Source organism: Symphalangus syndactylus, chromosome 9 (genome assembly GCF_028878055.3).
Source record: "Symphalangus syndactylus isolate Jambi chromosome 9, NHGRI_mSymSyn1-v2.1_pri, whole genome shotgun sequence".
Classification (NCBI taxonomy): Eukaryota; Metazoa; Chordata; class Mammalia; order Primates; family Hylobatidae; genus Symphalangus; species Symphalangus syndactylus.
Genome location: NC_072431.2, coordinates 114562211 through 114573395, shown reverse-complemented (window position 1 = coordinate 114573395; position 11185 = coordinate 114562211). Strand labels below are relative to the sequence as shown.

The 11185-nt window shown below is 35.3% G+C and overlaps 1 long non-coding RNA gene across 1 annotated transcript; it reads right to left on the bottom strand.

The window, feature by feature from the left end:
* Window positions 1-736: 736 nt before the first annotated feature.
* Window positions 737-9419, bottom strand: LOC134731385 (uncharacterized). Its single transcript, XR_010113609.1, has 3 exons — window positions 9344-9419; window positions 2429-2487; window positions 737-794 (listed from the first exon to the last, which is right to left on the bottom strand). It is a non-coding gene; the product is annotated as an uncharacterized lncRNA (long non-coding RNA).
* Between the last annotated feature and the right edge of the window lie 1766 nt (window positions 9420-11185).

The following is an 11185-nucleotide window of genomic DNA, read 5'->3' as shown; positions in this document are numbered from 1 at the left end:
ATCCGATCCACAAACACTGCCTTGATTACTATTCTTCATACACTCCAGACATATTCCTATTTTAGGGAAGGCCAGATACAGTTAATGAGAAGCAAAGTCAAAATTAAAATTAATCTGCTCAATGATTTAAAAAGTATATTAAATTGCCTCACTTTTGCCTCGATTGTCGTCCCAACCTGCCCTGCTTGTTCTATTTAAGAAAAATGTATAATATACCGATTCTGAATCCCTGGCGTGCATTGTTCTTATCCCTCATATCTGTGACCATTTGATACCTATGTAGGACCATCCAGGCCAGAAGCAGAAATGTTTGAAGAGCTCTAGACTACCTCTTTGCATGTCAGCATCAAACTCCCTTTCTTGTATTCTTGCTCTAACCTTGTATCCTAGATCTCCTAAGTGGGATTCTGCCTTATTTCTAATAATCACTTTATGCCCCAGTTTTGCTTTTTGGATTCTAATTTTGGTATCGCATCCCCGGTTCTGAGGAGTGACCTCTTTCTTGCTTATTGGAACTGAGGAACTTAATTCCTGATCTGAGTTGGGATCACTAGGATAGAACCAAGGTTTCTTCCTAATGAACTCTGTGAATGCCTTTCTCTTCTGTTTTACTTTCTCTTGGACCTTCCATTCCTTTGGGGGACCTTCCCATAATGCTGCCACACATTTTAGATTGTCATCTGCTGGCTGGGCAAGGCTCCTTTCAGCTCCCATAAGTTTTTCATGTTATTCACATCCTCGTCCTTCAGTGGACAGATCCAGTTTCTTGACTCATCTTCATCTGTTTTCTTCTCCTGGAATTAATAAAGCCATTCACATCAGTTTTTCTTTCAATAAGTGCAACAAAACAGGAAAAGCGGCTTTTTTTTCAGATTCTAAAATGTGTTGGCTATCTTTTTTAAAAAAATTTTAAAATGTGTTGGCTATTTTTTGTGACATTTTTAAATCTCCGTTTTCAAAACATGTTGTTAGGGCATGATGCATATTATACATTTTGCAGAAATTGTATTAAGATATAGCAATTATGTTTTTATATCAATAGAATGCCCAAATGATGCAGGTTTTTAAGTTACCCCTTTTATTATATGATATTTCCTGAAAAGACCATCGAGTCACCACCTTTCATACAATTAATACATATTAAAATAGAAAGTGGTAATAATAAGAAAGACCAATAAATGAATAAAAATGTAAGTTCTTGCAAAGTACATCTTTGAATGTGCATGTGTACCTGTAGTAATAAGACCGTATCTCTCCATCGCCCATTAAATGTCAGAGCAAGTGTTTAAGTGTGATTATTCTTAGATATTGCCATTACATGAAAATGGGTTTTAAAAAGTATATATGAATCATTTTACATAAGGAATAATTATACATGTATTTTGCTTCCAGTAATACCACCATATACTCACTAATAAAAAGTACAGTATGTAAAGCATGATGATTTTGTATTTTTATGCAAAGAAAACCCACGTGTCCATGCCAGCTTTTATTGCTACTCCCAACCCTTTGTCTGGACGAGAAAACTTAAGTTTGGTTGATAATCCAAGTAGGGTGTTCCGTAGATACTTATTTATTTTAAAAATATTTATTGGATGCTTATAATATTCCACTCACTGAAGATAGAGTAATAATCAGACAAGATGAACATCTCTGCTCTCCTGGAAGTTTTATGAGTGGAATAGTGGAAAAAGGACTGAGAACGTCTGTGTTTTAGAACTGCTTCTTCTACTTACTGGCTGTGTGCCCATGGCTAGAACACCTGCATTACCTCAGCAAACACTGATACAAAAATTTTGAACCCTATGCTTCTGTCAGTGCTTCATTTTAGTCCTTCTGTCTACCTAGACTTCTTTATCTTATTGCTTATAGGCTTTATTCACATGGCAGGACAGATGATCATAATAGCAAATTTTAGACACTACATAATCTGACACTAGAAAAGTCTGTCCCCAACACTGATACAAGTTCAAAAATTCTAGGGAAGAGAATCACTGGCCTGGCTGAAGCCAAGTGCCAATGTCTGGCCTAATAAAACACAACCAGGGGTAGGTACATGCAAAAATATGTCATTCTTCGTGATGGTTATGTGACTAGGATGGAAAGAGGGAGGTCTTAAGGGATTGAGGTCCCAGGTAGACAATCCAAAGGTATGTCTACTATAAAGAATAAAGGGTATAGTAGAGAAATATAAGCACGATTTAACCTGTGTTGCTCATCCTAATGAAATATTGTGAGAAAAAATGAGTTCCAGTTAATACATAACAAACTAAATTCATTTGAGCTTATTTAGATATTGTTTGTATGCACTCCTGAAGAAATACAAGAATTACATTCTATAGTAAAGGCTAAGGATGGATGTGATTCCTTGCAATGAAACCTATCATAGCCTATAGAGCATTGTGAGAAGCAGTGAAGATGTGATTACTTTCAGTCATTGGGAAAGATTATCTTCCAGTATTTCTCACATTCAAATTTACAGGCAATCTGGAAATAAAACAATAGATACAGTAAGTGACATCTATTTATATTCAGGCAAACTATTATTAATGTAGATATATTTTAAAGGTTGTACACTTTAGAGAACAGCACTAGAGATTTATCAATGTTTTACTCTTTAACACATTTTATATCCTCGAGGGAAAAATTGATCAAGTCTTTATAAAAGACTTTTAATTGTATCCCAGTAAATAATTTTACTGTCTTCCATTCTGATATTATTAGTCACCATAATAATCACAGCCTTTCAATTTTATCATTAAAACAGTTTCTGCTTTCCTCTCATGTTTGTCTGAAAGTTCTTTGTAAGTTATGAAGTGAAAACTGACCTCCAGTAAAAATCCGTCATAGATCCTCAGGGAAACTTCTGCACCTGGTACTCTCAAAAGTTGATGCTTCAAAGACTAGAGTCTTGGTACTGGGATCTGTACTGGCATTGCACTGCTTAGAAAACTTTCAGACAATACCAGGGGACTGAGGATTATCAGAACTCTTTTTAGATCAGAAACAAATATAATTAATGAAAGTAAACTGCCAACCTGAGATCTAGAGGAACGACATTGGTTATTCAGGACTGAATAAACTGATGAAGGAAATTTTACTGTGTTTTCTATGTTGAAATTGTTGGCATTGTTTAATGTTCTCTTTTCTGACAGACATATGAGTAAACTATTACTTTTATTTATCTCTAACTCCTGATTTAATAAATTATACTTTTCCAAAATTAAATAGAACATGTTAATGATACTCAATTCTTACTAACTCCTCAAAAATCAGAAACAAATACTTTTGCTGAGGTAACAATATTTTCATAATATGGTTTATTTATGTAAGTTCAATAAGCATAGTGATAGGATTAGACCAATTGATGGTGAGACCAAGGTCGAACTTGTGTCATATTTGAAAATGAATTTTATATCATTTAATCAGGCATTACTAAATACCAGATTATTCAAGAACAGGGTGTTACTTCATTTGTGGAGAGAATGTCCATAAGCCCTTATCTGGATGCCTGAACACTGGCTGAACTTGACTTGCAAATAAAGACTGTGCCTGCCTCAGCAACTGCCTAAGTACCCATGTGACATATTTTGGAAGTGCAGGGCATTTGGCCATTGAGTGTTGCGGGGGTGAAAGTATCCAGTGGCTGAATCACTTGCCTTTCCTTCACCTGTACATTGCTGTGAGGTATAGGTCCACGGGACTCCTCCAAAGATGACAAAACATTTGAACATTGAGCTTTTTGTTACAAAGTTACCACCACCTCAGTAAAAAATTAATAAACCCACTTCTATTTATTTCCAATGAATACATTTATAAATAAATGTAAAAATACAAAAAAAGGCCAGGTACAGTGGCTCACGCCTGTAATCCCAGCACTTTGGGAGGCCGAGGCAGGTGGATCACGAGGTCAGGAGATCGATACCATCCTGGTTAACATGGTGAAACCCCGTCTCTACTAAAAATACAAAAAAAGTTAGCAGGGCATGGTGGTGGGTGACTGTAGTCTCAGCTACTTGGGAGGCTGAGGCAGGCGAATGGTGTGAACCCGGGAGGCGGAGCTTGCAGTGAGCCCAGATCGTGCCACTGCACTCCAGCCTGGGCAACAGAGACAGACTCTGTCTCAAAAAAAAAACAAAAAACAAAAAACAAACAAACAAACCCACATGGCAAGTCAAAATTATGGTTTAAACCCAAGGATAAAGAAGAATCAAAAATTTAAAGTGGATATGGTTTAAAAAGAAGACTTCGTATGTATGTGCAATCATCTCTTCCCTGTTCAAGGATAGCTAAAATACTTAGTAATGTTAAATTTTAAAGTAATTTTTAGCTTTAATCAAAAAATTTTGGTATTTTATCAAGTAAGTGGCCAGACTGAATCTTCAAATACAAGGGTAAAGGAACAGCAGGAGATAAAATAACTGCCCCCCTCCTACCACCAGAAGATAGTTTAAAAATTGGATAAGATCCTATTTCCTGTGTATCTTGCTAATTCAGAGCAAAGGGGTCGTTTAGACAAGGAAAGAAAGCAAGTATGTGCATCAAACTAAAATTTATTTATTTTTAATGTTAAAGTTTTCTGTCAAGAAAAGAGAGGTATCTTGACATATAAATATTCAATCTGGGGCTTTCATTAACTTTTTTCATAGGAAATTTTTGAAATATTTACCTTGTCTTCTGTATTTGTAACCCTAACATGAGAAAGGCATTGTATATGCAGAAGTGGATGTTATTAGCATATCTGACAGTGATTTGTTTAAAATTATTGCTAAAAGTGATTATTCTTCGATGTCTTTGTTTGACAGAAACATATTCTTTTGTCTAGGCTATACATGGTTAAAAAATTAAGGTAGTACTGCACATAGTCTTTGTATTAGAAGAAATAATGCCATTAGAAAAACCAAATTACGCTATTTTACAATTTTTAAGTTCTATCTCCAGACCCATTGTCTACTTGCTCCTTTGCTCTCTTTACTACTTTATTTGTCCAAGTTTACAGGCAACGAAATCAATCCACTCAGCATCCAACTATTGGATTTGACTTCTTTATACTTTGATTATGCAATATGCTATTAATATGGGCATCTCTTTTTATCTGCATCCAAATAATTAAGCCTACTTAGCATGCCCTGGCAACTCCTTAGCACAGTCCCTTCATCTATCAGTTTCCTCATAAGCAACCCTGATTACACATACTCTACCTTAGTTTTTTTCCAAATGTTACTGGGGATAAAAATTACCTCAGGTATTTCTGAAAACAAATTCCCAAGCTCCATGTCAGTTCCACTACATAAAATCTCTAGATCTCATGATAGGTTCATAAAATAATGTATATATAATAAAGCATTTCAAGCAAGTGTTTTACATTTGGCAAATCTGAGGAGACAGTGCTCTGATCTGTTACTTCCTTTCCATTTCTGTATGAATTCTGTTATTGTAGTTGCCAATTAACTTTTTAAATTTTTACTGTAATCTCTCCTAATATACACAACATAGTCAATTTTTTTGTATACACTCATTATATCAAAAATCTTTGATATTATTACTAAGATATTACTAAGATAGTAAAAGAAGTATTTAATGTAACAAATAAACATAGCCACAATCTGATCTCATGTTGCCTTTTAACCTTTCTTTTCTACCAAGTTCCTGTGCATACTGTATTACTATTACCTTATGCTATTTGCAGAATACATTTTGCCTGCCACATAGCTATATTTTGTGACTATGGTTATTTTCTCTGATTGGATTGTCCTTCTCCCCACACATCCTCTCTATGAAGACACTACTTCAAAATCTCTATAAATACCTCATCTCCTCAATTAAGTGCACCCTCCCTCAAAATCTACCAATTCTTCTTCAGTCTGTGCAAATTTCAGTTTCAAGCCTTTTCTAAATAGACAAATGACAGAGAAAGAGAGAGAGAGAGATAAAGAGAGAGTAAGAGAGACTTTGTCTCTTCCACATTATTATAGGAGCCTTGGAGGCAGGGTGAGTACATTTCTTTGTTGTGCTTTTCCCTAAGTATTCAGTACAACATCTACAGATGCAAGTGATATGTAAATGCTTCTTAAAATCGTAACTGAATGGGTAGGCCAAAATAAACATTTCAAGAATCAGCTGAAATGTTTACTTTTACTTTTTATATACCCACTTTATTTATGTTTACTTTTACTTTTTATATACCCACTTTATTTGGATGCACTCTCTTTGAAATATTTCCACATTGGGTTGGTCCTCCCACCTTGCCGCTTTACTCTTGCCCTCTTGGCCTCCTAACCTCTGTCTTCCACCTCCTCCTAATTTTTCCTCAGTCTCTGCCAGCAATTGCTAATACCTTGATGTTGTCTGAACATCATTAAACTAGATCCTTTGACAAGATTCTTAAAATAACTTGTTTAAGTTGGAAGATAAATTTGAAGGCTGATCTGCCGTTTGTGAAATGCTGTAATGCACATTGTTTTGTATGAAGCAGATAGCTGATCTAGTAGCTTTTGATGCTTGGTTACTTGCAGAATGCTTTAGAATAACAGTGTCCTAACCCTCAAGAATACATTGCCATAGAAAGAAACAAGATTCTGTCCTTTTCAGCAACATGAATGAAAGTGGACGCCGTAATTCTAGGCGAACTAATGCAGAAAACCAAATACCACATGTTCTCACTTATAAGTGGGAGCTAAATGTTGACTACACATGGACACAAAGGACACTGGACCCTACTTGAGGGTGAAGGATGGGAGGAGGGAGAGGATAGAAAAACTATCTATTAGGTACTATGCTTATTACTGAGTGACAAAATAATCCGTGTGCTAAACCCCTGTGACACACAATTTAGTTATACAAAAAAGTGCACATGGGCCGGGCCTGGTGGCTCATGCCTGTAATCCCAGCACTTTGGGAGGCCAAGGCGGGTGGATCACGAGGTCAAGAGATCAAGACCATCCTGGACAACATGGTGAAACCCCGTCTCTACTAAAAATACAAAAAAATTAGCCGGGCGTGGTAGCGGGCGCCTGTAGTCCCAGCTACTCGGGATGCTGAGGCAGGAGAATGGCGTGAACCCGGGAGGCGGAGCTGAGCTTGCAGTGAGCCAAGATCACGCCACTACACTCCAGCCTGGGTGACAGAGCAAGACTCAATCTCCAAAAAAAAAAAAAGAAAAGAAAAAACAAACAAAAAATGCACACGTACCCCTGAAACTAAAGTAGAAGTTTAAAAAATTAACAATTCATTAAAAAACTAAAACACATACACAAAAAGCTTATATTGTGGAGGCTTCCCCAGCCTTCATGCAAATCAAAGTTTTTTTACTAATACCCATTTAATCCAACCGTACTGTGTCAATTATAATGTATTACAGCTATTTGCATATTTGTAATAATTTTCACTGGATTATGGGCTTCAGTATTTCATTTAACTTACTTTTTCATTATGCCTGGTGTTTAATAGATGCTTAATAAAAGTTTGTTGAATACAAATGAAAAAAATAAAGTTGCGTTGCATTGAGGTTCTCTGCACACCTGGCTGCCTCATTATCTGAGCACTCAAGAAATTCTGGGACTACACTTGGGCTATTTGTCATGGAAGAACTTAAATTTTTCAAATGACATATTCCATATGTAAGTTCTTTATAAAACAAAATCGACTTGAAAACAGCCCAAATTTTTGGGACTGCAGGTTGATTTCACTGAGTGCCCTTTCAGGATTTTACATAGTTATGGAGCAGGGGAAGCCAGGCAAGATTGTTTGAAAAGATACTGAAACCATAAACATGTCCTTCTCCCAAAGTGCTGTCACTACTACGTAAAATAAAAGGAAGCTTTCAACCATGGGAACTTTCTAGCCTATTGTCATTCTAGGAAAAGAACTGAGCAGAGAATTTTAGCATTTCTGAAGGGCTGCAAAAGGAAAATGATATGATTACTCTTTTAAAAGTGTAATGGCTGATGAAGTACTAGGCAAACATCAATGAATGATTAATATCAGTGCTCAGCATTGCAGTTGGACAGTTGGGATTTCTTATTCTCACTTACCTTCACTGAAGTGTTTTTAGAGCAGGTGGGTCAATGCTATAATATCTTAAGGAGCCCATTTCAGGTTCTATGTAAAGATCTAATCTCAGACAACTCCATGAAGATTTCTTTAATTTTTAGAGTTAACCTTGGAAGTAATGCTTATTTGAAATGGGTGGTAAGGATAGAAGAAAAATTAAATATGATAGTGATGATGATGATGTTTTTTTAACAATGCAGCTTTGGCAGAAATTAACAAAAGTAAAGCAAGTACACCAGAGACTGAGAAATAAGTCTACCTATTAAGACAGACTTAACCAGGAAGTATAAAAAAATGTTGATGCAACTAAGGATTAAGTGTCTACTATTTTTGTTTTTGAAGTTACCATGGGAAACTCAGGCTATTCCTATGTAGTGAAAAAGTGTTAAAGAATTATGCTGGACACATAAGATTCCTCCCTCTACTACACTGTTCTAAGAAGATCAAGTAAAGTTTGTGTTAGTATTTTTGTGTCTAAAGCATCAAAAATTCTCTGAATCTGTGGATTCATTGCAGGTCCAGGTGATATAAACTAGATATTCTCTATATTAAAAATAACCTGATCTAGTTGTCTCTGATTAGACACAAACCCTAATTTTCTTCTACTTGATTCCAAGAGGCAATTTGCATGATTCCTGGAGATGTAACAGGAGAGCAAGTGAATATTTCTATTAATTAAAGTGCATGCTTTAATTAATGTGCATTAAACATCATCAGAGAGTTCTGGAAGTAAAGGCAGGGAAAGGAAGTAGATCTATTCATGGTTGCCTTTTAGGGCTCAGTGAGGTTTTACTGCCATTTTCCTCACAGCTTGACAGAAAAGCAAAGTAATGGTGAAGAGGTCTGTGGTCCCTCTTTGCAGCCTCCTGGCTAAATAAAGCTAATGAAGTAGAAAAATGTTATTGATAAAACTAGACTGTGTTTCACAATACGCCCGATCAGCTGGAAACTGTTCAGTGTTTGTGTTAATCTGTTCTGACCTCAATCATCTTTCTTTTTTTGGCTTCCAAATGCTAAATGGTGGCTTGTTATTTGTCCTCAATAAGCTGAAAAATAATCCCACTCTTAAGTTCCCCACAATACTTCAATACAGTGTATAAAGGCAAAACCAACAATATGCATTTTTTTCTGTAAAGAGATAAAAGGATTATATGGATTTTTCAAGACTTAATGGTAGAAAAGCCTTAGAAATAACTGTTTCAGTTGATAGCTCCATTAATGTAAATCTTTTGACTCCCATTTCTTTAAATACAACACTGAACTAAAAATGGACTGTTGTAAAATTATGTACAAAATGAAATGTTAATTCCAGTCCCATACTAATTAATTTGAGTGAAAATTTCTTGACAGCAGAGGTTTCATTTCTTGTTTTCCACTGTATCTGCAAGAACATAGAAGAGTGTCTAATGCATGGTAAATGCTCAAAAATATCCAAATAGATTTCAAGAATATAGATACTTCACTGCACTACTCCATTGTTAATTTTATCACTATTCTGTTCACTCTTTTCTAAGAAAATGCTTTATTTTACAGTTTTAAATTTTATTGTAAAGCCCTGTGTTATTTTACAAACCATAGAAGTGTCTTTGATTCAGATACTCCAAATTATGGCAAAGTGAACTGGATACGGTAAATCATTTTCGAGAGGATTTTAACATACTTGTCCTCAACATTCGATGGAGAATTTATTGAACAACTCACAAAAGTGCCTGAAAGTTAGCTTGTCACCCAGCCAGAAAACTACAAGGCCATATCAGTTAAGCCTTGGCATTTCTGTCTAGTGATATGCCAAATCGGCCTCCAAAAAATGGTTGTGTGAAGTTAAAGACTTTATATCAAAAGCATTGTTCAGGAATCCCTGAAAATGTGTAATATCCATCAAGAGAATTGTACTTAATATCTAACTATAGGGTTGGTTAAAAAAACAGCAATGCTTAAAAATATACTACGTCTGAGGTATTTCAAAGCAGAGAGAGCCACAGGAATGCACTTTTGTTACAATTTACCCAGAGTTTTTAAGTTTCCCTATCCTGCTGATTACTAACAGATTGTTATTATTGAATATTTAATACAGACAAATATATGTCATGTTAAATGAGAATCAGTAAAAACATCAGTAAAAACAATGTGTAAATGAACAGGTGATCATTTTCATCAGAAACTTTTCTGCTTCTTATCTTTGTGAAAAGAGCACATTTCTTTTGTTGTTATAATTTTAATTGAATTTTGAGAAGAAACTGATGAAATTCATTTAAAACAATGTCAACTGTTCTTTAGGGACAGCTTCGTTAAAGGCTGGCTCTAATCCAAGGCTTTGCCTCTAAGCCAAGGTTCCAGGGTTCATATAAAGTTTTCTGATTAGTTCTATTGTGCCACTTTAAAATTGCTATCTCTTTTGTTTAGGTAATTTGCCCCAATATATTATTGTACTAAGATGTTGGAAATAAAATCATACACACTGTGACAAAAATCAAGAAGACTAAATAACTTACATTTTAACAGTCATTGAAGTTCAAACATTTTGAGCCATGAGAGTTATTATTCGCAGGTTGGATAACAGTAGGCATGCAAATGATAGAATACAGACCATTTCCATTGCTATTGCATGCATTAAAATTATTGATTTTAAATTTGTCAGATGGACTGGGACTGGAAGTGATTATTTTTGTCTATGAATATTAGATATATGGTGGTTAATCTTAGTAATGACTACTATTTACTTAGCTTCTACCATGTACCACAATGCATGTCCTAACACTTTCATTCCACAGATGAAAAACATAAAACTCAAGGTAACTGCCATTTTATCAAGCTCCCAAAGCTACAATGTGAATGAATCTCAAATCTAAGTTGAGCTCTCTCAAATCTAAACTGAGTATTTCTGACAGTGTGTGCTCAAAATAAGTATGGAAGACTAACATAAGAGTGCTAAAAATGAAAACTATTTTTATCTCCACTGGAAAATCAATCATCCTGAAAAAAATAAGTCAAAAATTATGAAAGAAAAATTATCAACTGGGGACTACTAGAGGGAGGAGGAAGAAAGGGTGGCATGGGCTGAAAATTTATCTGTTGGGTGCTATGCTCACTACCTGGGTGATGGGATCACTATTACCCCAAATGTTAGCATGAC